The sequence below is a fragment of the Salvelinus alpinus genome, chromosome 8 (genome assembly GCF_045679555.1).
Source record: "Salvelinus alpinus chromosome 8, SLU_Salpinus.1, whole genome shotgun sequence".
NCBI classification, from domain to species: Eukaryota; Metazoa; Chordata; class Actinopteri; order Salmoniformes; family Salmonidae; genus Salvelinus; species Salvelinus alpinus.
The window spans coordinates 21616156-21642194 of record NC_092093.1 but is presented as its reverse complement, the minus strand read 5'-3'; the positions used below and the strand labels follow the sequence as shown (position 1 = coordinate 21642194).

The 26039-nt window shown below is 43.5% G+C and overlaps 1 protein-coding gene and 1 long non-coding RNA gene across 5 annotated transcripts in view; both read left to right on the top strand.

The window, feature by feature from the left end:
- The window catches only part of atad2b (ATPase family AAA domain containing 2B), a 136208-nt gene that overhangs the window by 51345 nt on the left and 58824 nt on the right, over positions 1 to 26039 (top strand). The window lies entirely within an intron of this gene.
- LOC139582721 (uncharacterized) lies at positions 17 to 7468 on the top strand. Of its 2 annotated transcripts, XR_011676410.1 has the most exons (3): positions 17 to 5507; positions 5763 to 5819; positions 7049 to 7468. It is a non-coding gene; the product is annotated as an uncharacterized lncRNA (long non-coding RNA). The 2 variants fall into 2 exon arrangements; XR_011676409.1 differs by having other exon boundaries at positions 17 to 5819.

Genomic DNA, 26039 nt, shown 5'->3' with positions numbered 1-26039 from the left:
TGAGTACATCAAATCACATTTTATTGGTCACAGACACATTTTTAGCAGATGTTATTGCAGGTGTAGTGAAATGCTTGTAAACACACACACACCACCCAGAGCACAGTTAAAACACAACACAGTTTCTTAACACCGCACAGAGTTCAAAAGAACGGAGCGCTAATACCCAGTCCCTTCTGTCATTAGAGATGTGATTCAGTTGTGTGTGTGTAGTGGGATCTGGGTTCAAGGCATTTAGAATCAGGCCATTTAGCTGATTACGGAACCACCATCCCACAGAGCAGAGGCCTCTAGCGTTAACGCAACACACACACAAGACACCACACCGAGTAACAGCCGCTCCGCATTGTAGCAACCCAGTTGGATGCCTCAAATACTCCTGTTTTCTCACGCACGCATGCGCACACACACACACACACACACACACACACACACACACACACACTCTCTCTCTCCAGTCACACTCCACAGTAGAGGAGCGGCGCAGTGGGCAGCCTCATTAGAGACGTCTTCTTTCCACTGTGTCGTCTTCAGTGCTGTGTGGACCGTGACCACGCCGCGGAGGAATTCCACAGCCTCCTGCTGTCACCGCCAGGTGCCCACGCAGAGCAGGGGGCAGACAGAACAGGTCCTTACCTGCATGTAGCACTGACAACCGGGGGAGGGGTCTGTGCTCTGCGTTGGTGTCTGTCTGAATGAAGGAGATTGATAGTCCAAGTATGAGTTTACTTCAGTTCCTCTGTGATTTTAAATCTGCTGCCGTGATGGCCAAGTTCAGCCTAGTTACCAACTGGTCCCCCCCCACAGCTTAGGCCTACCTCGAAGATTTGTCTATAAATATTATTTCAGTTTCAGAATATGTAGGGTCACAATCACCACAAATAAAAATGAACGGACGGGTGGCGCAGCGTTCTAAGGCACTGCATCTCAGTGCTAGAGGCGTCACTACAGACCCTGGTTCGATCCCGGGTTGTATCACAACCGGAGTCCCATAGGGCGGTGCACAATTGGCCCAGCGTCGTCTTGGCTAAGGGAGGGTTTGGCCGGGGTAGGCCGTCATTTTAAAATAAAAACTTGTTCTTAGCTAATTTTCCTAGTTAAATAAAATATTGGACTAGATGTTGCTTCACTGCAATACTCTGTTCTGCCACAGGATGGCGCTAGTCTCTCTAGCGACACCAGTTATAGACCTCCTGCTGTGTGTGTAAACCAGCAGTCTTTGAGATGAGAGATTCTCTTTACCATCATTAGTAGTGTGTGTGCCTGTCTGTTTTAACTTCTAGCTTACTGTTAATGATCCATCTGGGTTAGGTCTGGATGATTATTCAACCATATTTCTATTGCTTTCTAACTTGGGCTCCCGAGTGACGCAGCAATCTAAGGCACTGCATCTCAGTGCTAGATGCTTCACTACAGACCCTGGTTCGATTCCATTCTGTATCACAACCGGCCGTGATCGGGAGTCCCATTTTGCCCAGCATCGTCCGGGATTGGACGGGGTAGGTCGTCATTGTAAATAAGAATTTGTTCTTAACTGACCTGCCTAATTAAATGTAAAAAAAAAAATGCGATTCACGAGTCTATGATATTTTATTGATGTCACTTGTTGAATCCACTTCAGTCAGTGTAGATTAAGGGGAGGAGACAGGTTAAAGAAGATTGAGACCTTCCTATGTTTTGGCCTTTCTAGGGAGTTTTTCCTAGCCACTGTGCTTCTACACCTGCATGGCTTGCTGTTTGGGGTTTTAGGCTGGGTTTCTGTACAGCACTTTGAGATATCAGCTGATGTAAGAAGGGCTATATAAATACATTTGATTTGATTGTGTGTGTGTGTGCCATTTCAGCGGGTGAATGGGCAAGACAAAAGATTTAAGTGCTGTTTAACGGGTATGGTAGTAGGTGCCGGACTCACCGGTTTGTTTGTCAAAAACTGCAATGCTGCTGGGTTTTTCACAACAGTTTCCCGTGTATCAAGAATGGTCCACCACCCAAAGGACATCCAGCCAACTTGATTCCAATTCTTCCCACAGTTGTGTCATCATGGGCCAGCGTCCCTGTGGAACGCTTTCAACACATTGTAGAGTCCATGCCTCTACGAATTTAGGCTGTTCTAAGGGCTTAAAAGGGGGATACAACTCAATATTAGGAAGGTGCGTGTGTGTATAATACACTGCATTTCAAACAGTCAGCAATAATCAAATGAATTTAGGGCTTGTGAAATTATACCCAGGCTAAATATAAGCCTTCCACAACCATAAGAACCACTAATTATTTAATTAAAATCTGCAATTTTGCAATAATCACTGATCTGACTTTCAAGTCTATGAAAATGCCCTTTTTGGGAAAGAAATGACCAGAACCATGCGTAATGCACATTCACTAATGACTAACTTCTTATAGCAGGCATTATAGGGAATTAACTTATGTCTCATAATACAATCTCTCAAGCACAGGCAACGTGCTAGTGAGTAGCCAGCGAATCTTATATTTCAAGTTTAGCCAACTTCATTGCTAGATGACAAGGTAGAACAGATTAATTGTTATGAACACACCATTCTGTCAGTCTTGCAACTGTTTGAACAGCAGGCTGGCCTTTACACTGTGTTCAGATATTGAAATCAAATGGCCTGCCTTATTTCTCAAAGAGAACGAGTTGCCAATGAGGAGTTGAGACATAAAATTGTATCATTAGAAAGGTCGTTATTCTCTATTACAGTAAAATATTGTCTGAATGTGTTTCGGTGTCCATATGACCGTTTCTGTTGGACCAAATGCTAATAGTGAGTTGAAACCGCTAATCAGAGAGGAAGAAGTGATATTTCATCTTTGTTGTTGTGAGTGGCAGGGGGAGGGGCTTGGTGTGTGTGTAAAAGGAAAGAAGCATACAGCAGCACCTAAACGTGCATAAAAACAACAACATAAACCTTTATTCTTGCAATACAGGCATTTGGAATATCGCGCTAAAACATAAATTAATTTGGTCTATCGCCCTAATCTGGGTGTAGGAGGCGAGTAGCCACAATGGATTTAATGTACAGCACTTTTTCATGAATACGATCCAAGGTTAACAGTGTGGACTTGGATTGATGTGTTAAATTTGTATTTTTTTTGACCGTGTGATTTATAGGCCTTTGCTTATACACTGTAAGCATAGTACATGGTATAAACACAACCAGGTTCGGTTACGATGGACCAGTCTTCTTTGATTGCTGTCAATCCTGTTTGCGCCATCACATTTATTTCCAATAACCTGAGGCCTTTCAAGTCATTGACTAAATGCATGCAGTTATCAATGAGATGGTTTTTCTTCCTTTTTAATCCAAACACTTGAAGCTCTTTTTTTGTTGTTGTGTGGGTGTATTCAACACAATCAGCTACAGCCACATATGACCTCAGTCAATCCTCTAACAATGTTGATATTGTTACATTTGCTATTAATAACCTGAGGGGTTTGAAGTGGTTGGGATTCTGAATTGCATTCAGAAGTAGTCAAGTAGATTGTTCCTCTTCTGTTTCCCCTGTCCGACCAAATCACGGAAGTTAAATGGGCAAATGGTGGCTCCCACCATTAGTGTTTCCCTTCTTTATATCAGTAGCCAAAGTGCTTCACATGTCGGTCACTAATTCTGCCGCTCCGGGGAATTCAGGTTATCACCGTGTCCCAGAACTTAATTAATTAACTCTGGTAATTAATTATTTGAGAGAAAGTAATCATTGGCAACCAATTCTCACCTGGAGCACTTCTGTGACATGTCCAATTAATTGATCGGGGGGAATCAATTAGGTGTTGAGATAAATATGACAGAACCTTGCACACTCCACTGCCCTCCAGGACTTACCCAAAGAGACTGCTGCTGAAGTTACCACTAGACACTGTGTGAATACACATAGAAATACAATTTCTGTACATGTATTTACCCATCCATAATTCACTCTCCTGTGTTCCCATTCATACGCCTCATGTTTCTAGGCTGAAAAACACAAACCTGCCCTTGGATCAGTGTCTAGGGGCAACTCCGTCAGCAAAGGTTATGATTGAATGAGGGTAAACCAATTCTACCCAGGGCCTTCAGTGAACCCTATTCCCTATAGTACTCTGTGACCGCACTATGTGACTTTGGTCGGAAGTAGTACACTAGTTGTAGGAGTTTGAGACTGAGCTCCAGACCAGAGCCATTAGGCCACCTGTTTAGGGTGTGCCAGGTAGTGTGCTAGGCTATATGGGGAACAGGCCGTTACTGGAGCCACAGCTCCTGGCCAGAGAGCCATCACCTGGCTGGTTAGGCTGTGGCAGCCCAGCTCCTGGCCAGAGATCCATCACCTGGCTGGTTAGGATGTGGCAGCCCAGTTTCTGGCCAGAGAGCCATCACCTGGCTGGTTAGGCTGTGGCAGCTCCTGGCCAGAGAGCCATCACCTGGCTGGTTAGGATGTGGCAGCCCAGTTTCTGGCCAGAGAGCCATCACCTGGCTGGTTAGGATGTGGCAGCCCAGTTTCTGGCCAGAGAGCCATCACCTGGCTGGTTAGGCTGTGGCAGCCCAGTTTCTGGCCAGAGAGCCATCACCTGGCTGGTTAGGCTGTGGCAGCTCCTGGCCAGAGAGCCATCACCTGGCTGGTTAGGCTGTGGCAGCTCCTGGCCAGAGTGCCATCACCTGGCTGGTTAGGCTGTGGCAGCTCCTGGCCAGAGAGCCATCACCTGGCTGGTTAGGCTGTGGCAGCTCCTGGCCAGAGAGCCATCACCTGGCTGGTTAGGCTGTGGCAGCCCAGGGCCCTGCTGGGTTCATATTAAGAACTTTGATAGGAGAATATGGAGAAGAGTTCACCCACTGTACCTTCCCCTAATCCATTATTCACTCATGTGTTTCTATTTATACGCCTCCTGTTTCTAGCAACTATGTGTGTTGACTGTCTTTGACTTGGGCAAACTTGGGACTTTATGCATGTACCTTGTAAATCCTGCATGCTCATGTTAACACCATTCGCTGTAGGTCTGCTGTTCAGTTATACTCCCAATATAGTGTTCTTGTAAAATGTCTTGCATTAGCTCTAGGGTTATATTTAGAGAGCTTTGCAAGTAGTTGTTAGTTTTTTCATTCAGCTTTAAGTTGACTTGCAATGTTAAATGGAAATTTCACCTCTGCTCTATTTTACTATATATGTACATTAATATGTTATTAATATATCATGTCATGAAAATTTAGAATTTCCTCACTACATGCAAATACGAGTGTTTTTGCATCTCACTGTTAGAAACGGGCCAGCTACATGGTTGTAAGCCAACCACAATATCCAGAATTCATGGCGATTTCAGGACGTGGAGGACCGCCCAATTTGATGTTAGAGATATTAAAAATGTTGTTTTTAGCCAGCACTTTCAGCCAGAGGAAGTCTCAGTTGATGGGGTTGCCATGTCATCATACTTTCAAAGGGGATGTTTTTCCATCGATTTTCCCCTCACTTCAAAGAGGAAGGCATCCCATCAGCCAACATCAGCGCTGCAAGACAACACGGTAAGATAGTTAACGTTACCTAGCTAACAAGCTAGAGAACTACATTTGTTAATCTAAGCCAAAATCTAGCTAGCTAGCTTCAATAATACGCTGGCTATATTCCAAAGCATATCAGTGTAATTAGCCGGCTGTTATCTGGAGACATGATTTCTAACTTTGCAAGCTAATATAAGCATCGTTAGGTTACGTTGGTGAACTGTTAGCCTCTGCTGTAGTTAGTTAGCTAGCTAACGTGACTAGCTGTGTTCTTTTTAGAGTCCGATCCCATCATCTGCAGAGGCATCAACATCAAGCTCAGCACCAGGAACTAGTGTAAGTCACCTTCTAAAATCTACTAAACCTTTCCATGACTCCATGATGAGCAAATAAATCTACTAAACCTTTCCATGATGAGCAAATACATCTACTAAACCTTTCCATGACTCCATGTTGAGCAAATAAATCTACTAAACCTTTCCATGACTCCATGATGAGCAAATACATCTACTAAACCTTTCCATGACTCCATGATGAGCAACTAAATCTACTAAACCTTTCCATGACTCTGTGATGAGCAAATAAATCTACTAAACCTTTCCATGACTCCGTGATGAGCAACTAAATCTACTAAACCTTTCCATGACTCCGTGATGAGCAAATAAATCTACTAAACCTTTCCATGACTCCGTGATGAGCAAATAAATCTACTAAACCTTTCCATGACTCCGTGATGAGCAACTAAATCTACTAAACCTTTCCATGACTCCATGATGAGCAACTAAATCTACTAAACCTTTCCATGATAAGCAACTAAATCTACTAAACCTTTCCATGACTCCGTGATGAGCAACTAAATCTACTAAACCTTTCCATGACTCCATGATGAGCAACTAAATCTACTAAACCTTTCCATGACTCCATGATGAGCAACTAAATCTACTAAACCTTTCCATGACTCCATGACTAATGAGCAAATAAATCTACTGGAGCTAGTCATTAACATGGTCTGTATCTTGTCATAGTTGGTGTGTTTACAAGTAGGCTACAACTTAGTTGATTGTTCATGCAAGGCTTGAAGTCTAAATTGTAGAAAACGAGGTATTAGTGAAGAGGGGTTGGTGTGGGTGACTGACTGGTGTCTGTTGGGGGGTGGGTATTGTGTAAAGGTTAGTATGCATGACCTATTGACATGAAAAAAATCACCAATACACAAGTGCTCCTCAAACTTTTCACACCCTTGCAGTCAGTTCTTTGACATGGGGGAGGGGCTGTTAGTATACTTGTCTAGCCTATTCACTCTATTGTTGGCCGTGCTTGTCTACTCAACAGCACAACTGTAGGTGCTCATACACAATCACACGACTAGACTGTCTACAAGTCAAGCACCCTTCAAACTTTTCACGTCTTTGCTAACAGCCCAGCAAAGCCCCATTTTTATTGAGTATAACAAAACACATCTACTGTCTACTGTTCACTTTTTTTTCTTCATTTTTTTTTTTACAGAGGAACATTGTTTATTTTATGGTTACACATCCTCATGACCTGTCTCCATGTCTTTCCAGGAGACCTGCAGTACAAACAAATCTTCTGCAATAGGTCGAAGCAGTGAGTGGTAAAGAAAGTGTATGAGGCTTGTTCACCTGGCTGTGGATTGCAGAAAATACCAGAGTTTTCTACAAGGAGCCAGAGTTGCAGCCCCCCCAATCTCAACATTGCCACAGCGCCAAAGCCTGCTAAACCAGCTGCCATTACCCAACACAAGAAGAGGTTCACCAGCTGAAAAACACTCAGGAACATGCCTGGAACGTTCAATCAACACAACATCCGACTGATGTTGTAGTATAATATAGAATGCCTAGTATGGTCACAACTGCATTGTGGTGTATATATTGCTGGCTGTATATAAGTGTTTTGTATAATATATTTTACAAGCGACTAAATGATTCCAGCAGCATCAGAAACCAATAAACTGTTAACTTCAACTTCTTGATCACTTCATTATGTTTATGAAATGTATACTGAACAATAATATAAATGCAACAATTTCAACGATTTTACTGAGCTACAGCTCATAAAAGGAAATCAGTCAATTGAAATAAATTCATTAGGCCCTAATTGATGGATTTCACATGACTGGGCAGGGGTGCAGCCATGGGTTGGCCTGGGAGGGCATAGGCCCATCCACTGGGGAGCCAGGACCAGCCAATCAGAATGTTTTTCCCCACAAAAGGCTTAATTACAGACAGAAATACTCCTCAGTCTCATCAGCTGTTTGGGTCGGTGGTCTTAGACGATCCCACAGGTAAAGAAGCCAGATGTGAAGGTCCTGGGCTGGCATGGTTACATGTGGTCTGCGGTTGGACGTACTGCCAAATTCTCTAAAACAATGTTGGAGGCTGCTTATGGTAGAGAGATTAACATTAAATTATTTGGAAACAGCTCTGGTGGACATTCCTGCAATCAGCATGCCGATTTGCATGCTCCCTCAACTTGAGACATCTGCAGCATTGTGTTGACAACTGCACATTTTATTGGCCTTTTTATTGTCCCCAGCACAAGGTGCACCTGTCTAATAATCATGCTGTTAATCATGCTGTTAATCAGCTTCTTGATATGCCAGACCTATCAGGTGGATGGATTATCCTGGCAAAGGAGAAGTGCTCACTGACTGGCATGTAAACACATTTGTGCACAACATTTGAGAGAAATAAGCTTTTTGTGCCTATGGAACTTTTCAGGGATCTTTTATTTCAGCTCATGAAACATGGGACCAACACTTTACATGTTGCGTTTCTATTTTTGTTCAGTGTGTATGTATATATATATATATATATATATATATATATTTATATATAGGTACATATATATTTTAATTTTTATCATAGGTACACTTCAACTGTACGTGCTGTAAGTACTTATTTAATACTTATGTCATGCAATAAAATGCTAATTAATTACTTAATCATATTGTATGATTTTTTTCTGGATTTTTGTTTTAGATTCCGTCTCTCACAGTTGAAGTGTACCTATGATAAAAATGACAGACCTCTACATGCTTTGTAAGTAGGAAAACCTGCAAAATCGGCAGTGTATCAAATACTTGTTATCCCCACTATATATATATATATATATATTATATTAGGATAACGTAGCTTCAGTCTTACTGCTGAAACAAATGATTCAGGTAGTTGGTTTATAACTTAAACTTTAATTTGTTGGCAAGTAAACATGTAAGAAAACAGTATATTAGTCTCAATATAGCAAATAAGTAGACATTGCTTGTATTCAAGACAAAGTTTATTTGCACTGGATACCAAGGTGAGTTTGCCATAAGTGTTCCTGCTGTGTAATGTATGACATATATATATATATATATACAGTACAAGAAAAATATACTACTAATGCTTAACAGTTCTACAAAGGGAACACTAGCATATGATGTGTTTTTGGTGGTGCAGTGAGGTGTTTGGAGAAAATTTGATACAAAGGGAGGTTGTTATGGGACCTTTCACATCTCTTGAGTCATCAACTTCTTTGTGTCCAAGTGGTGTTGTCTGTGAGAGAAAGACGAACGCTATTACTCATTCATGGGCAATTGTTGTGTTCCGTCTGTATTCGTACTGTAGCAGCATGGTGTAGAATGAGACCTCTCACAGACATACGTTAGCCAGCTAGCTACAACACACAGGTATAGTTACTCCAATATTGATTTGTCAAGCCAAAGTCATTCCTTTACTCTCCGCTAGCTAGCTATAACGTTAGACTACAGTACATTTTAGGTATAGCAAATACAGCTAGCTAGAATCGATCACAATTGTACTGTACTAAACAACACTGCCTCGTAAAAAGAGAGCTTATATTGCTAGCTAGCTACCGACAGCAAAACAACTTAGTGCATTCGGAAAGTATTCAGACCCCTTGACTTTTTCCACATTTTGTTACGTTACAGCCTTATTCTAAAACAGATTAAATAAAAAGATTCCTCATCAATCTACACACAATACCCCATAATGAAGCAAAAACAGGTTTTTAGAAATGTTTGCACATTTCGAAATTGAGCTCAGGTGCATTCTGTTTACATTGATCATCCTTGATGTTTATTCAACTTCATGGGAGTCCACCTGTGGTAAATTCAACTGATTGAACATGATTTGGAAAGGCACACACCTGTCTATATATGGTCCCACAGTTGACAGTGCATGTCAGAGCAAAAACCACACCATGAGGTCGAAGGAATTGTCCGTAGAGCTCAGACAGGCTTGTGTCAAGGCATATCTGGGGAAGGGTACTAAAAAATGTCTGCAGCATTGAAGGTCTCCAAGAACAGAGTGGCCTCTATCATTCTTAAATGGAAGAAGTTTGGTACCACCAAGACTCTTCCCGAAGCTGGCCGCCCAGCCAAACAGAGCAATCTGTGGAGAAGGGTCTTAGACAGGGAGGTGACCAAGAACTCAATGGTCACTCTGACAGAACTCCAGAGCTCCTCTGTGGCGATGGGAGAACCTTCCAGAAGGACAACCATCTCTGCAGCACTCCACCAATCAGGATGTTATGGTAGAGTGGCCAGACAGAAACCACTCCTCAGTAAAAGGCACATGACACCCTGCTTAGAGTTTGCCAAAAGGCACCTAAAGGACTCTCAGACCATGCGAAACAAGATTCTCTGGTCTGATGAAACCAAGATTGAACTCTTTGGCATGATTGCCAAGCGTCACGTCAGGAGGAAACCTGGCACCATCCATACTGTGAAGCATGGTGGTGACAGCATCATGCTGTGGGGATGTTTTTCAGCGACTGGGAGACTAGTCAGGATTGAGGGAAAGATGAATGGAGCTTTGAGAGGATCTGCAGAGAAGAGTGGGAGTAACTCCCCAAATACAGGTGTTCCAAGCTTGTAGCGTCATACCCAAGAAGCATCGAGTCTGTAATCGCTGCCAAAGGTGCTTCAACAAAGTACTGAGGAAAGAGTCTGCGTACTTATGTAAATGTAATATTATTTTTTTATTTTTTTTTTATACATTTGCAAAAATGTCTAAACAGTTTTTGCTTTGTCATAATGGGGTATTGTGTTTAGATTGATCGGGGGGGGAAACTATTTTATCCATTTTAGAATAAGGCTGTAACGTAACAAAATGTGGAAAAGGACAAGGGGTCTGAATTCTTTCCAAATGCACTGTACTTGTCCTGAGTCCTGGTCCAGCTTGTCTAGTTGCTAATCTCGCAATTATTTCCCCCCCCCAGCTGTCTCAACTCCTTTTTGTGTCTTCTGGCTCAAATAAATAGGACTGTGTGTTTATATGTGAAAGAACATAAAAAAATGTAGTCAGCCAGCTCTTCTTGGAAAGAGGAATTCTCAGAAGCAGCCAAATTATTTAGCAACCTCAGTGCACTGTAACATAGCTCTTTTAAACTTGTAACACCCTTGTTTATAAAGCCTGCCTTCGAGTGTGGGATCAAGGAAGTGTGTCTCCCGTCAGGCTGTAGTCTTTACAAAGCCAGGGAAATTGAATCAACCTTGATGTGCTGCAATGTCCTGGTAAATGGGAACATCGTTGAGAAAAGTCTATAGCTCTATTTAACAAGGACAACGATATCTACTCGCTGCTAGCGTGATCACGCAATTGGCGAAACACAAAGGCCACAATAATTGCTACAAAACATGACTTGATTCATTTTTAGATCAGAAAGCAGGCTCAATCAACCAGTGACGTCATTGGATGAACTCTCCCGCCATGAAAAACAAAAATCCAGCTAGCTATAGGGCATAATTATGTCTGAAACACCCTCTCATCACTCATAATTATGCAGGTAAGCTGGAAAAACACCCCAAGTAGTGTCTAGCGGTGAGGTGTCCCTTTTTAGCCGTGATTGGAGAGCCCATTAGCTCTTTCTTTCCTTTTTTTCTTTTTTGAGCAATATTCAATGAACTCCAACATGATTCAAGGAGAACACTCTTCTGGCATGATTCAACAACGCTGTTACAATAATAGCACTTTTCACAATTTATTTAAATCTGTAGGTTGTAAAATGGTGTGCAATAAGGCCTGTATAGAGTTCAAGCTAATGCATTTTCCCTCCACCTTTCTTCAGCGTTGAATTCTCCCTTACGACGAGTAACCAAATCCACTCTCAATCTGGATTAGAAGTGTCTGTATTTTTATTTGTGGAAGCATGCACCAAACTCCTGATACAACAATTTAGAATTTCAACAGATTCACCAACAACAACACTGCGGCCCAATGGGAAGGCATGTGAGTGTAGAAAAAGGACAAGTAAGGTGTTAGCTTTGTGTGTCCTCCACGTCAGTCAATGTGGAGCCCAAGGCGACAGCCCACTGGAGGCTGAATGTGTTACTTCCTGCCTGTTGGCTCTTTCCCATTCTGCCTCAGTCTCCACTCTGTGGAAACAACCATCCTTTTCTCTCCTCTCTCTACCCTTATTGTATTCTGCCCTGCCTGCCAATCCATCAGAAGACCTTGATGAGCAAAGACAGCATTTTATTTATTTCCTAAGTAAACACTTTCTTTCCTTCTTGACGATATAGTTGAGGTGAAGTAAATACACACATAGTATTTCTAATGTGTACATTCAGAAAGAATACACACTCGGAACACAACTTTCTCAGCCTTTCCTTTCTGTTGAATGCCAAGGATTTGTCCTCAAGCTCTACTGTCACTGTCTGTACAAGTATTGTTCTGGTCAAGTTAAGAGCCCCATTGTTGGAGCTCAGAGTTGTGTTCAGTATGCATGAAATGGGAGAAAACTATGTATTTTCCTATTCCCCCCCCACAGATGAACCTATTGACTGACCTCTCAGGGAACAATACTTGTTGTACTCCTCATGGAAAATTCAAATCACCTTCATGGAAAACATATGTTTTACCTGGAAACCCATATGCTTTACCTATCCAATGTGGATGACCTCGTATCCAGTATGCATATGTTCCCAAAAAACATGATTATGGAAAACGTGTTTTTCCTGGTAGCCATGTCTGCTCTAGTAAATGCACTAGTGGTGCAGACCAGTGAAGTAGTCCTCCTCACCTCGCTGGAGGCGTGCGCGTGTGTGAACATGTGGACCCTGACAGAGGTAGTTTGTATGCTCATCCAGGCATGCTGTACCCCAGCTGCTGCTACCTACGAAACAAGACCAGCTGACCCACAGGCCTCTCAAGGGACACACACACACACACATCACATGGACTCATGTTAAGGTGAAGAGCATTTTGGTGTGTAAGGAGCTGTGTACACTACATGACCAAAAGTATGTGGACACCTTCTAGTTGAACATCTCATTCCAAAATCATGGGCATTAATATGGAGTTGGTCCCCTCTTTGCTGCTATAACAGCCTCCACTCATCTGGGAAGGCTTTCCACTAGATCAGGGGTATTCAAGTACTATTTGAGAAGGTCAGGTCACACATTTCCTAGGTGGCAATGGTCCGCATGGATAATGTAATTTATCGACGTACTTACAAACCCCGTTCTGGGTAGGGATCCGGTCTGCTGTCCTCCAGTTGAGTATGTGGGCATTAGATGCTGAAACATTGCTGCAGGGACTTGCTTCCATTCAGCCACGAGCATTAGTGAGGTCGGGCACTGATGTTGGGCGATAAGGCCTGGCTTGCAGTCGGGGGTTGAGGTCAGGGCTCTGTGCAGGCCAGTCAAGTTCTTCCACACCGATCTTGACAAACAATTTCTGTATGGACCTTGCTTTGTGTACGGGAGCATTGTCATGCTGAAACAGGAAAGGGCCTTCCCAAACTGTTGCCACAAAGTTGTCTATAATGTCATTGTATGCTGTAGCGTTTAAGATTTCCCTTCACTCGAACTAAGGGGCCCAGCCCGAACTATGAAAAACAGCCCCAGACCATTGTTCCTCGCCCACCAAACTTTACAGTTGGCACTGCATTGGTAGAGGTAGCGTTCTCCTGGCATCCCCCAAACCCAGATTCGTCCGTCGGAGTTCCAGATGGTGAAGCGTGATTCTTCACTCCAGATCACTGAGCTCTTCAGTAAGGCCATTCTACTCCCAATGTTTGTCTATGGAAATTGCATGGCTGTGTATAGATATACAGTACCAGTCAAAAGTTTGAACACCTTCTCATTCAAGGGTTTTTCTTTATTTTTACTATTTTCTACATTGTTGAATAATAGTGAAGACATCAAAACTATGAAATGACACACATGGAATCATGTAGTAACCAAAACATTTTTCAACAAATCAAAATACATGTTATATTCGAGGTTCTTCAAAGTAGCCACTCTCTGCCTTGATGACAGCTTTGCACACTCTTGGCATTCTCTCAACCAGCTTCATGAGGTAGTCACCTGGAATGCATTTCAATTAACAGGTGTGCCTTGTTGAATGTACATTTGTGGAATTTCTTTCCTCAATGCGTTTGAGCCAATCAGTTGTGTTGTGACAAGGTAGGGCTGGTATACAGAATATAGCCCTATTTGGTAAAAGACCAAGTATATATTATGGCAAGAACAGCTCAAATAAGCAAAGAGAAAGGACTGTCCATTGACTATTTCTAGAACTTTGAAAGTTTCTTCAAGTGCAGTGGCAAAAACCATCATGCGCTCTGATGAAACTGGCTCTCATGAGGACCACCACAGGAAAGGAAGACCCAGAGTTAGCTCTGCTGCACCTCAGATTGCAGTCCAAATAAATGCTAACAGACACATCTCAACATCAACTGTTCAGAAGAGACTACGTGAATCAGGCCTTCATGGTCGAATTGCTGCGAAGAAACCACTAAAGGACACCAATAAGAAGAAGAGACTTGCTTGGGCCAAAAAACACGAGCAGTGGAAATATGTCCTTTGGTCTGAGTCCAAATTTGAGATTTTTAGTTCCAACCGCTGTGTCTTTGTGATACGGAGAGTAGGTGAACTGATGATCTCCACATGTGTGGTTCCCACCGTGAAGCATGGAGGAGGAGGTGTGATGGTGTGGGGGTGCTTTGCTGGTGATACTGATTCATTTAGAATTCAAGCCACACTTAACCAGCATGGCTACCTGTCACGAGAATTATGTTCTCGGTGTTCATAAACCCAATTCAATTAACAACTCAGCCTGAAACCCAAAATTTGTAGGAAACTGGTTGAAATGAATCAGACGGAGGCCCAGCTACGATAGTCAGAAAATGTATTTACGAGAGTGTGCATGGTACAAAACAATTCATTTTATACTGGCTTCTCACGCACACACATTCACACAAACATACGCACACACATTCACACAATGTCCTGCTACCCAGCCGACAAGATTAGGGGATTCCTGGAGACTTACTCCCCATCCTCCCTCAAGATAGGGAGACGCTGGGAAGTACTCTGTGGCCCCAGCCAAGGTCGGCACTGAATCTTGCTCAGACAGTCTGTTTGTTACTCAAGTAAGGTTTATAGACATATTGTACAGACTATGGTCATACAAAATTCTAATCAATTTCATACTCATACGATTATGCGGCTTCAGGGTTCAGGGTGGACTATTCTAGTCATTCATATAAATTCCATCAACACTACCACAGCATTCTTTAGCGATACGCCATCCCATCTGGTTTGCATTTCGTGGGACTATCATTTTGATTTTGATCAGGATAATTACCCAACACACCTCCAGGCTGTGATCTTACTACATTTGCACACACTGTATATAGGTTTTTCTATTGTGTTATTGATTGTACATTTGTTTTATCCGATGTGTAACTCTTGTTTGTGTCGCTTTGCTTTATCTTGGCCAGATCGCAGTTTTAAATGAGAACTTGTTCTAAACTGGCCTACCTTGTTAAATAAAGTTGAAATAAAAAAACTAAGGGCCATTTAACCAAGGAGAGTGATGGTGCTGCATCAGATGACCTGGCCTCCACAATCACCCGACCTCAACCCAATTGGGATGAGTTGGACCGCAGAGTGAAGGAAAAGCAGTTAACAAGTGCTCAGCATATGTGGGAACTCCTTCAAGACTGTTGGAAAAGCATTTCTCATGAAGCTGGTTGAGAGAATGCCAAGAGTGTGCAAAGCTGTCATCCAGGAAAAGGGTGGCTAATTTGAAGAATTTTGATTTATTTTATTTTATTTTGATTTATTTAACACTTTTTTGGTGACTACAATGTTCCGCGTCTTATTTTATAGTTTTGATGTCTTCACTATTATTCTACAATGTAGGAAATAGTCAAGCTAAAGGAAAACCCTTGAATGAGTAGGTGTCCAATCTTTTGTGTGTGTGTGTGTGTGAGAAGAGGTGACTCTGGGATGCTGGCTTTCTAGGCAGAGTTGCAAAGAAAAGCCGTATCTCAGACTGGCCAATAAAAGATTAAAGATGAGCAAAATAACAGACACTGAACAGAAGAACTCTGCCTAGAAGGCCAGCATCCCGGATTCGTCTCTTCACTGTTGACGTTGAAACTGGTGTTTTGCGGGTACTATTTAATGAAGCTGCCAGTTGAGAACTTGAGACATCTGTTTCTCAAACTAGACACACTAATGTACTTGTTCTCTTGCTCAATTGTGCACCAGGGCCTCCCACTCTTCTTTCTTTTCTGGTTAAAGCCAGTTTGCGCTGTTCTGTGAAGGGAGTAGTACACAGCGTTGTACGAGATCTTCAGTGTCTTGGCAATTTCTCGCATGGAATAGCCTTCATTTCTCAGAACAAGAATAGACCGATGAGTTTCAGAAGAAAGTTCTTTGTTTCTGGCCATTTTGAGCCTGTAATCGAACCCACAAATGCTGATGCTCCAGATACTCAACTGGTCTAAAGAAGGCCAGTTTATGTAGTGGGGAGAACAAGTATTTGATACACTGCCGATTTTGCAGGTTTTCCTACTTACAAAGCATTTAGAGGTCTGGAATTTTTATCATAGGTACACTTCAACTGTGAGAGACAGAATCTAAAACAAAAATCCAGAAAATCACATTGTATGATTTTTAAGTAAATAATTTACATTTTATTGCATGACATACAGTGGGGCAAAAAAGTATTTAGTCAGCCACCTATTGTGCAAGTTCTCCCACTTAAAAAGATGAGAGAGGCCTGTAGTTTTACACTGCCTATAATTTCCACCTTTTGTCTATTCCATTTGCACAACAGCATGTGAAATTTATTGTCAATCAGTGTTGCTTCCTAAGTGGACAGTTTGATTTCACAGAAGTGTGATTGACTTGGAGTTACATTGTGTTGTTTAAGTGTTCCCTTTATTTTTTTGAGCAGTGTATATGTATAATATATATATATATATATATATGTATAATATGTATATATATATATATATATATATATATATATATATATATATATATATATGTGTATATATATTTATATACAGTGGGGAGAACAAGTATTTGATACACTGCCGATTTTGCAGGTTTTCCTACTTACAAAGCATGTAGAGGTCTGTCATTTTTATCATAGGTACACTTCAACTGTGAGAGACGGAATCTAAAACAAAAATCCAGAAAATCACATTGTATGATTTTTAAGTAATTAATTTGCATTTTATTGCATGACATAAGTATTTGATCACCTACCAACCAGTAAGAATTCCGGCTCTCACAGACCTGTTAGTTTTTCTTTAAGAAGCCCTCCTGTTCTCCACTCATTACCTGTATTAACTGCACCTGTTTGAACTCGTTACCTGTATAAAAGACACCTGTCCACACACTCAATCAAACAGACTCCAACCTCTCCACAATGGCCAAGACCAGAGAGCTGTGTAAGGACATCAGGGATAAAATTGTAGACCTGTACAAGGCTGGGATGGGCTACAGGACAATAGCCAAGCAGCTTGGTGAGAAGGCAACAACTGTTGGCACAATTATTAGAAAATGGAAGAAGTTCAAGATGACGGTCAATCACCCTCGGTCTGGGGCTCCATGCAAGATCTCACCTCGTGGGGCATCAATGATCATGAGGAATGTGAGGGATCAGCCCAGAACTACACGGCAGGACCTGGTCAATGACCTGAAGAGAGCTGGGACCACAGTCTCAAAGAAAACCATTAGTAACACACTACGCCGTCATGGATTAAAATCCTGCAGCGCACGCAAGGTCCCCCTGCTCAAGCCAGCGCATGTCCAGGCCCGTCTGAAGTTTGCCAATGACCATCTGGATGATCCAGAGGAGGAATGGGAGAAGGTCATGTGGTCTGATGAGACAAAAATAGAGCTTTTTGCTCTAAACTCCACTCGCCGTGTTTGGAGGAAGTAGAAGGATGAGTACAACCCCAAGAACACCATCCCAACCGTGAAGCATGGAGGTGGAAACATCATTCTTTGGGGATGCTTTTCTGCAAAGGGGACAGGACGACTGCACCGTATTGAAGGGAGGATGGATGGGGCCATGTATCGCGAGATCTTGATCAACAACCTCCTTCCCTCAGTAAGAGCATTGAAGATGGGTCGTGGCTGGGTCTTCCAGCATGACAACGACTCGAAACACACAGCCAGGGCAACTAAGGAGTGGCTCCGTAAGAAGCATCTCAAGGTCCTGGAGTGGCCTAGCCAGTCTCCAGACCTGAACCCAATAGAAAATCTTTGGAGGGAGCCGAAAGTCCGTATTGCCCAGTGACAGCCCCGAAACCTGAAGGATCTGGAGAAGGTCTGTATGGAGGAGTGGGCCAAAATCCCTGCTGCAGTGTGTGCAAACCTGGTCAAGAACTACAGGAAACGTATGATCTCTGTAATTGCAAACTAAGGTTTCTGTACCAAATATTCAGTTCTGCTTTTCTGATGTATCAAATACTTATGTCATGCAATAAAATGCAAATTAATTAATTAAAAATCATACAATGTGATTTTCTGGATTTTTGTTTTAGATTCCTTCTCTCACAGTTGAAGTGTACCTATGATAAAAATTATAGACCTCTACATGCTTTGTAAGTAGGAAAACCTGCAAAATTGTCAGTGTATCAAATACTTGTTCTCCCCACTGTACATATGTATATATATGTATATATATATATGTATATATATATATATACATATGTATATAAATATATATACACATATATATATATATATATATATATATATATATATATTTATATAAATATGTGTATATATATATATATATATATATATGTGTATATATATTTATATACGTATGTATATATATATATACACACATATACATGTATGTATGTCTATACACACACACACACACATACATGTCTATATACATACATACATACATACATACACACACACACACACACTTCCATTCAAAAGTTCGGGGTCACATAGAAATGTCCTTTGTCGAAAAAAAATAAAATGTTTGCTGTGCCTTTAAACAGCTTGGAAAATTCCAGAAAATGATATGGCTATAGAAGCTTCTGATAGGCTAATTGACATCATTTGTGTCAATTGAAGGTGTACCTGTGGATGTATTTCAAGGCCTACCTTCAAACTCTTTGCTTGACATCATGGGAAAATAAAAAAAAATCAGCCAAGACTTCAGATAAGAATTGTAGACCTCCACAAGTCTGGTTCATCCTTGGGAGCTATTTCCAAACGCCTGAAGGTACCACGCTCATCTGTACAAACAATAGTACGCAAGTATGAACACCATGGGACCATGCAGCCGTCATACTACTCAGGAAGGAGACGCGTTCTGGCTCCTAGAGATGAACGTACGTTGGTGCGAGAAGTGCAAATCAATCCCAGAACAGCAGCAAAGGACCTTGTGAAGATGCTGGAGGAAACGGGTACAAAAGTATCTATATCCAGAGTAAAACGAGTCCTATATCGACATAACCAAGAAGCCACTTCTCTTAAACCGCCATAAAAAAGCCAGACTAAGGTTTGCAGCTGCACATCGGGACAAAGATCGTACTTTTTGGAGAAATGCTCTCTGCTCTGATGAAACAAAAATAAAACTGTTTGGCCATAATTTCCATCGTTATGTTTGGAGGAAAAAGGGTGTCGCTTGCAAGCCGAAGAACACCATCCCAACCGTGAAGCGCGGGGGGGCAGCATCATGTTGTGGGGGTGCTTTGCTGCAGGAGGGACTGGTGCACTTCACAAAATAGATGGCTTCATGAAGGAAAATTGTAGATATATTGAAGCAACATCTCAAGACATCAGTCAGGAAGTTAAAGTTTTGTCGGAAATGGGTCTTCCAAATGGACAATGACCCCAAGCATACTTCCAAAGTTGTGGCAAAATGGCTAAAGGACAACAAAGTCAAGGTATTGGAGTGGCCATCACAAAGCCCTGACCTCAATCCAATAGAACATTTGTGGGCAGAACTGAAAAAGCGTGTGTGAGCAAGAAGGCCTACAAACCTGACTCAGTTACACCAGCTCTGTCAGGAGGAATGGGCCAAAATTCACCCAACTTATTGTGGGAAGCTTGTGAAAGGCTACCCAAAACATTTGACCCAAGTTAAACAATTTAAAGGCAATGCTACCAATACTAATTGAGTGTATGTAAACTTCTGACCCACTGGGGATGTGATGAAATAAATAAAAGCTGAAATAAATAATTCTGTCTACTATTATTCTTACATTTCACATTCTTAAAATAAAGTGGTGATCTTAACTGACCTAAAACAGGGATTTTTTCCTAGGATTAAATGTCAGGAATTGTGAAACACTGAGTTTAAATGTATTTGGCTAAAGTGTATGTAAACTTCTGACTTCAACTGTATATCCAGGTAAAGTTATAATTTACAAAGGGAACAGTCCAGGGCTGGGAGATAATGAGCTGGTCCTTTCACATTCACATTTCCCCCTTGGTTAGTGGATATTGCCAAATAGAATGTTTCAGAGCACAGAGGAGATTTCCAGCTTTACGGAACCACCAGGTAGCAGAATAGACACTATTAGCATAGCAGAGATTATAAGCAGGGGGGAATCAGGTGTTTTTTTTAAATGATTACGTTTTTAAAGTGCTTGTTGGTACAGCAGTATGGATGGATGTTCCTTATGGTAGCAGACAGTAGCTGTGAAATGAGTTTAAAGAAAGAAATACTAAGCTGGATACACTGTCTGTGCTTTTTTACATCACTGATATACAAGTCGGTCTAATAGTTTAGTTTTAAAGACATGAGGAAGGGCCTTACGCTCAAACCCCAGGTGGATAAATTAGAACAGACAGTTTCATCTGAATCTCCCCAGTACATAATATCCCTCTTATTTAATAAATGGAAAATGGAAGTTGCTGGCATTGTCCGAGTACAAAAATCCCCATCTGAACCGTTGTGATTCTTAATGTTATTAGTTATAAGAACTGGACCTGCAGATTTACTCACAACTGTGTCTCCCATCGGCCAGACCCCCCCCCCCCCCCCCCCCGTGGTGCTGGCTAATGAAATCCCCAAAGCTATCCAGCTATGAGCTCTCAGCCAAAGCTGCCATTTTGTGGGCACAGATGGAACATTGTTGCACCAAGCGTGAAATTAATGTAAAATCAACCATGATGCCTTTTCTCTTCCATTTATTGTTTTAGGGTGCAGATGAGCTGACAACAGTGTGAATAGCTCTCTCAGGACTAGTCTTCTCTCTCTCCTCATCTCTCCTTTCTTCATCTCTTCATCTCTCTATCCTCATCCCTCCCTCCCTCTATCCTCATCCCTCCCTCTATCCTCATCCGTCTCTTTTCATCTCTCGCTCTCTTCATCTCGCCGCTCTCTTCATCTCGCCTCTCTTCATTTCGCCTCTCTCTCTTCATTTCGCCCCTCTCGCTCTCTTCTCATCCCCCTCTCTCTCTCCTCATCCCCCTCTCTCTCTCCTCTCTCCTCTCTCCTCTCTCCTCTCTCCTCTCTCTCCTCATCTCTCTCTCTCTCTCTCTCCTCATCCCCCTCTCTCTCTCTCTCCTCATCCCCCTCTCTCTCGCTCTCTCCTCATCCCCCTCTCTCTCGCTCTCTCCTCATCCCCCTCGCTCTCTCCTCATCCCCCCCTCGCTCTCTCCTCATCCCCCCCTCGCTCTCTCCTCATCCCCCCTCGCTCTCTCCTCATCCCCCCTCGCTCTCTCCTCATCCCCCCCTCGCTCTCTCCTCACCCCCCTCGCTCTCTCCTCACCCCCCCTCGCTCTCTCCTCACCTCCCCTCGCTCTCTCCTCACCCCCCCTCGCTCTCTCCTCACCCCCCCTCGCTCTCTCCTCATCCCCCCGCGCTCTCTCCTCATCCCCCTCGCGCTCTCTCCTCATCCCCCTCGCGCTCTCTCCTCATCCCCCTCGCGCTCTCTCCTCATCCCCCTCGCGCTCTCTCCTCATCCCCCTCGCGCTCTCTCCTCATCCCCCTCGCGCTCTCTCCTCATCCCCCTCGCGCTCTCTCCTCATCCCCCTCGCGCTCTCTCCTCATCCCCCTCGCGCTCTCTCCTCATCCCCCTCGCGCTCTCTCCTCATCCCCCTCGCGCTCTCTCCTCATCCCCCCTCTCTCGCGCTCTCCTCATCCCCCCTCTCTCGCTCTCTATTCAATCCCCCCTCTCTCGCTCTCTCCTCATTCCCCCCCTCTCTCGCTCTCTCCTCAATCCCCCCCTCTCTCGCTCTCCTCATTCCCCCCCCCACTCTCTCTCGCTCCTCATTCCCCCCCCACTCTCTCTCGCTCCTCATTCCCCCCCCACTCTCTCTCGCTCCTCATTCCCCCCCCACTCTCTCTCGCTCCTCATTCCCCCCCCACTCTCTCTCGCTCCTCATTCCCCCCCCACTCTCTCTCGCTCCTCATTCCCCCCCCCACTCTCTCTCGCTCCTCATTCCCCCCCCACTCTCTCTCGCTCCTCATTCCCCCCCACTCTCTCTCGCTCCTCATTCCCCCCCACTCTCTCTCGCTCCTCATTCCCCCCCACTCTCTCTCGCTCCTCATTCCCCCCCACTCTCTCTCGCTCCTCATTCCCCCCCACTCTCTCTCGCTCCTCATTCCCCCCCACTCTCTCTCGCTCCTCATTCCCCCCCACTCTCTCTCGCTCCTCATTTCCCCCCCCACTCTCTCTCGCTCCTCATTTCCCCCCCCCCCACTCTCTCTCGCTCCTCATTCCCCCCCCCCCACTCTCTCTCGCTCCTCATTCCCCCCCTCCACTCTCTCTCTCATCCCCCTGTTTTAATTCAGCTCATGTTACACAGCCCTACTTGTTTGTCTTCTGGACATGTGTTGCGTGTTGAATATTGTGTTGAATATTGCCTGTTTTATTGACATGCCATGCAGATGGTTATCATAGTAAATGTCTGAAACAGGCCTGGAGCAGCTGCATTTGGATGATTGAGCAGCTATGGCTGACGCCTGCTTGCATGTCCAATGAGTCAGACTGTACTGGGTGGTTGTTGCCAGAGGAAGAGACCCTGCAGGGGATGAGGGTGTTTGAATATAGCAACAAAGTGTACTTCTGATGGTTGGAGCCATTTACATGACGTTTGACTCATTTTACAGATGCTCCTATCCAGAGTGACTTAGAGTTGTGTGTTTGATTTCCACATGGTTTTTGATATACTAAATGTAGTACCACTGAATCACTCTGGATGATGTGCTATAGTACCAACCAAGGTGAGACATATTATTGTTGTTATAGCAAGAGTTAAGCATAATTTTTTGTCCAAACCTAAGACTGTTCTACACTGCTCAAAAAAATAAAGGGAACACTAAAATAACACATCCTAGATCTGAATGAATGAAATATTCTTAAATACTTTTTTTCTTTACATAGTTGAATGTGCTGACAACAAAATCACACAAAAATTATATATGGAAATGAAATTTATCAACCCATGGAGGTCTGGATTTGGAGTCACACTCAAAATTAAAGTGGAAAACCACACTACAGGCTGATCCAACTTTGATGTAATGTCCTTAAAACAAGTCAAAATGAGGCTCAGTAGTGTGTGTGGCCTCCACGTGCCTGTATGACCTCCCTACAACGCCTGGGCATGCTCCTGATGAGGTGGCGGATGGTCTCCTGAGGGATCTCCTCCCAGACCTGGACTAAAGCATCCGCCAACTCCTGGACAGTCTGTGGTGGATGGAGCGAGACATGATGTCCCAGATGTGCTCAATTGGATTCAGGTCTGGGGAACGGGCGGGCCAGTCCATAGCATCAATGCCTTCCTCTTGCAGGAACTGCTGACACACTCCAGCCACATGAGGTCTATCATTGTCTTGCATTAGGAGGAACCCAGGGCCAACCGCACCAGCATATGGTCTCACAAGGGGTCTGAGGATCTCATCTCGGTACCTAATGGCAGTCAGGCTACCTCTGGCGAGTGCATGGAGGGCTGTGCGGCCCCCCAAAGAAATGCCACCCCACACCATGACTGACCCACCGCCAAACCGGTCATGCTGGAGGATGTTGCAGGCAGCAGAACGTTCTCCACGGCGTCTCCAGACTCTGTCACGTCTGTCACATGCTCAGTGTGAACCTGCTTTCATCTGTGAAGAGCACAGGGCGCCAGTGGCGAATTTGCCAATCTTGGTGTTCTCTGGCAAATGCCAAACGTCCTGCACGGTGTTGGGCTGTAAGCACAACCCCCACCTGTGGACGTCGGGCCCTCATACCACCCTCATGGAGTCTGTTTCTGACCGTTTGAGCAGACACATGCACATTTGTGGCCTGCTGGAGGTCATTTTGCAGGGCTCTGGCAGTGCTCCTCCTGCTCCTCCTTGCACAAAGGCGGAGGTAGCGGTCCTGCTGCTGGGTTGTTGCCCTCCTACGGCCTCTTCCACGTCTCCTGATGTACTGGCCTGTCTCCTGGTAGCGCCTCCATGCTCTGGACACTACGCTGACAGACACAGCAAACCTTGAGTTTGAGTTTATTTTTATTTTTACAGGGACAGTGCACATTAATCAACGTTTCAGTAAAAGTGCCGGTTTTAGCCAGCCGGCTAATTTTCAACCGCAGTCTCTGGGCAGGTTATTAAAAACAATTACAATATAGACAATAGCAACATAGAACAAGACATAGCATACAGACATAGCAACATAGGACAAGCAAGACGTAGCATACAGACAGAGCAACATAGAACAAAAAGCAGCAAGACAAAATTCATAAAGGCAACAAAGTGTTTCCACACCTCACAAGTTAGACAACAGACATGGAAAGCGGCAACACACAGCTAGGGACCATGTTCACAAATCTGATTGACCTTTAGCCATGTCTTCAAGCATTTTGTGAAAGTGTGATATGTGGTGCAGTTATGTGTGTCTGATGGCAGTGTATTCCAGACATGGGAAGCTCTCACAGAAAAAGTGGATTTACTAAAGGTGCTTTTCCTTAGGGGAACTACACAGACCTCTCATGGCAGACCTTGTGGATCTGCTGCCATATGTTTGGGTTTTCTGTTTAACAAAAATACTGAGTGGAGGGGGAGCCAAGCCATTTAGGATCTTGAATACAAGACATGCATCAGTGTATTGCACAAGATTTTCCCAACTCAGGAGCTCATGCTTTCTGAGGATGTGACAGTGATGATGGCTATTGGGCTTCCTATCAAGCACTTTGAGAGCCTGTTTGTAGACAGACTGAATAGGTCTTACTGTTGTACAGCAAGCTTGGGCCCAACTAGTCAAGCAGTATGTTAAGTGGGGGAGTATCATAGATTTGAAGTACAGTTTTGCTACCTCTGTAGTCAAACAATTTCGAATATATCGGAAATTAGCTAGGTTGAATTTGGTTATTTGAATTACCTTTTTCACGTGCTTTTTAAAAGAGAGGTTGGAATCAAGTATGATGCCAAGGTACTTAAAATCAGATACCACCTGGAGCTTCTCCCCTGACACATAGACATCTGGCTCAGTAGCATCTGTTGCCCTCTTTGTGAAGAACATGCAAACAGTTTTTTTCACATTGAGATGCAAACACGAGTCACTGAGCCACTTTGTAACCTGGACCATTACAGTAGTGAGTTCTTGTGCAGCTTGTTGTTTGCTCTTTGCATGCACATATATCACTGTATCATCTGCATACATTTGAACCTTCTTGCCACAGCTCGCATTGATGTGCCATCCTGGATGAGCTGCACTACCTGAGCCACTTGTGTGGGTTGTAGACTCCGTCTCATGCTACCACTAGAGTGAAAGCACCGCCAGCATTCAAAAGTGACCAAAACATCAGCCAGGAAGCATAGGAACTGAGAAGTGGTCTGTGGTCACCACCTGCAGAACCACTTCTTTATGGGGGGTGTCTTGCTAATTGCCTATAATTTCCACCTGTTGTCTATTCCATTTGCACAACAGCATGTGGAATGTATTGTCAATCAGTGTTGCTTCCTAAGTGGACAGTTTGATTTCACAGAAGTGTGATTGACTTGGAGTTACATTGTGTTGTTTAAGTGTTCCCTTTATTTTTTTGAGCAGTGTATTTCAGTTATCCTAATCAATCAATGCAGACTACAACCAATCCAGACAGCTAGGCAGTATACATGTTTCTCTCTACGTCCTTGCCTCTTGACAGACTGAATTCACGCAATTTCAAGTGTTTTAGCAGTGTACTGTTCTCCTTATGGTGTATGTATCAGCCATTTGACAGCCAGCCAAACTCCATTTAAAAACCATGTCAGTGATAGGCTTTAGAAAAACCCTCCAGTGTTTCAATTGAGGAAACGGAGTGAAACTTAAATATACAAA